This window comes from Cupressus sempervirens, chromosome 7, assembly GCF_028749045.1.
Source record: "Cupressus sempervirens isolate cs-2001-9-10 chromosome 7, ASM2874904v1, whole genome shotgun sequence".
NCBI classification, from domain to species: Eukaryota; Viridiplantae; Streptophyta; class Pinopsida; order Cupressales; family Cupressaceae; genus Cupressus; species Cupressus sempervirens.
The window spans coordinates 332,183,032-332,185,848 of record NC_143124.1 but is presented as its reverse complement, the minus strand read 5'-3'; positions in this window follow the sequence as shown (position 1 = coordinate 332,185,848).

The window sequence follows — 2,817 nt, the reverse complement described above, 5'->3', positions numbered from 1 at the left end:
AAAAATAGGCACTTGAGACAAAATCCTAAATAACTCCAACATACTACTTCTTGGTACAAAAACAAACTCCAAATTTGAAAACTTCACTCCGAGAGCTTTCTGACAGTATATGATTGTCCTATGTTGGCTTATCAGAAACACCCAGAATCTTCATTTGAAGATAAGGTTTAGAGACTGACTTGCAGCTCTGCATTTCTTTGCAAATATTTAATTTTAAATAAAAAGCTAAAACTATATGATATAAAAAAATAATTATTTAAAAGGCCTGTTGCATGTTGAAAAATAATAAAATATTATTTTTTTGAACCTGATTTTTTCCTCCAATTTCCCATTTGGGTCAAGCTTGGGTCAATTGACCTAACACGTGGCATGATGTGATTCATTGGCTTTTGCATCATCACTGCCACCTAGGTACCATGTGGAACCCTCTAATTGGACCGTTGTGTATGACCACTTCTACATCATCACTTGCTGGGTGCCCTACCATGTGTCACAACCATGCTTTCCCACTTTCCTTATCTTCCTTACATCTTCATAATCTGGGGAAACATGAATTGTTAGATTTGACATGTGTCATGATTTGGTGAGTTGCTCTTAGAATCTCTCATGTCACTATCCTTGCCACACATTGCGTTGTCACTTTTTTGCATCCTAGTTAGCAATCTACCACATCTCTTGCAAGAATGTGACGTTGCGACACCTGTCCTACCTCGCCACCTCATCACCTTGATTTTTGTGCCAAGCTTGGGGATATCCACCATGTGTCACTTTATAAATCATCCACATGTTTCTATTTGTCATGTTCCAATTTGTTGCTCAGATCCATGTCATTGGTGCCACATCATCATATCCATTTAAGATTTCTTTGTTAGTGTAAATAATTAATTACTATTTACACTTTACTTAGGTTAATGCATTATTATATTAGTTGTCATGTAGACACTTAGGAGTATGTGCAATCATATGAATTGTCTTGTTGACAACACAGGTGTTTGTATATTCAACATATTCAACTGAGTTGTCATGTAGATAACATAGTTGTTCGCACTTTAATTAAGTACATGGTGTCTACATCTCTATATGAAATACACCTATGCAAAGCTTATCCTCTTATCATCACACAAACTTATGTGCTCAATGGAGGATAATTCACTCTTGATGGCATGTGCTTAATTGTGAGGCTTATCACTTTGCTAACTCTTAGTCATTCTAGAGGCCTTTATAAAGAATTCTTACATAGCTATACCAAATTATAGCTAGGTCCCACCTAATTATGCCTTTCTTCCCTTCGAAAAAATTCATGTCTTAAAAACAATTATGGAATGATCATTTGGGTATATAAAGACAAGAAAAACTCCCTCCACAACGAATGTGGGATTAAAGTTTCAACATTTTTTTTTTCCCTCAAACTCCCCACCTGGCCTGCGGTTTCAACTGGCTTTCATCTAGCTGGGCAGTTCTATGGGCAACCATAACAAACAAGCTTCATAGGCATCCACTAAAGCAATTAGACATCGCCCATGAGCTAACACATCTTCAGTTATAAGAAAATTAATGTATGCTTATGAGAAACATTTCAAACATTTCTTTTTGCATTGTCAAAGTTCCATTGAGTTATTATTTTAGTTGTTACGGTTGACGTCATACAACCTGCACATCATTTCTTGCTTTGCTATGTGTTCCCGATGTTACAAGACTCATACAACTTTGAGAAATTGCTTTTCGTGTCTGTATAGAACACTAAGCAAACGTTTCCACTACATCAGAATTAAAAACACTGACTACTGTACATTTAGTCTAAGGTGTATATCAACAGATACTGCCAAGTGATTTTTGAGAAAAGATTGCCTCTGTAGTACACTCCTGGCCAATCCACACAAGCTCCAACTAGAAATTACCCTCAACTGGCATCATTCAAACTACCCTCAAATGGCCTCCTACTTGACTATTTTAATATGCACGGTTAAATTGGGCCACGTATTGTATTGTCTTCACTACTCCAGATTGGCTCGTTTTTAAAACTGGAGACTACCTTTCGCTATTTTGTTTCCAGAAAAGGCGGTCTTGCTATGTCTACCATGTCACCTAAGCTGTGAGAAATTTTTTCTTTCGTAGCTCACAAGAAATGTTGATGGTAATACATGCTCACCTACACTTGGGGAGAAAAAAGGCCTTGTTTCGAGCACATGCCTTCATAACTGGGTGATAAGAAATGCACAGTAAAGAAAAATGTGAACAAGTTCCTCTATTTCCACTCATCGCTTGAAACAACTCCCATGTTGATCTCATATATCTACCACTGCTGTCAATTTGGGCATCATTATATGATCCAGAATGCTATGAAGTGTAAAAACCAGTAGTGAACTTTCTATGTCCCACGATTTACCATAACATTCACACCAAGCCATAGCTCCTTATGCGTATATCTCATACCTATCCAAAGGGGGTCCATATTCGTTCATTTATTGGATGTCAAACAACTGGTGGGCATGGTCATGCATTAATCATTGACTCATCAATGGTCCTTTATCTGATTGATTTTCCTAGTTGCACATAATCTGTCTCCCGAGAGTTTGTTGCACTTAACTTTCATAGAGTGCAGTCACTTTTATCCAGACTACAACTAATCTACCACTCTAATACCAGATATGCCACAAACAAACCCCATAATTTTATGTCACGTAGAATATACTAATCACATAAATTTAAGTATATTTTTGAACTCTCAAAAGCAATGAACATTCCTTTCAGTTCTGATCTCCATAGTCTTGAAAGTGTCTGAGGCTACTACATCTTTTAATCTTCGTCATTTTTTTA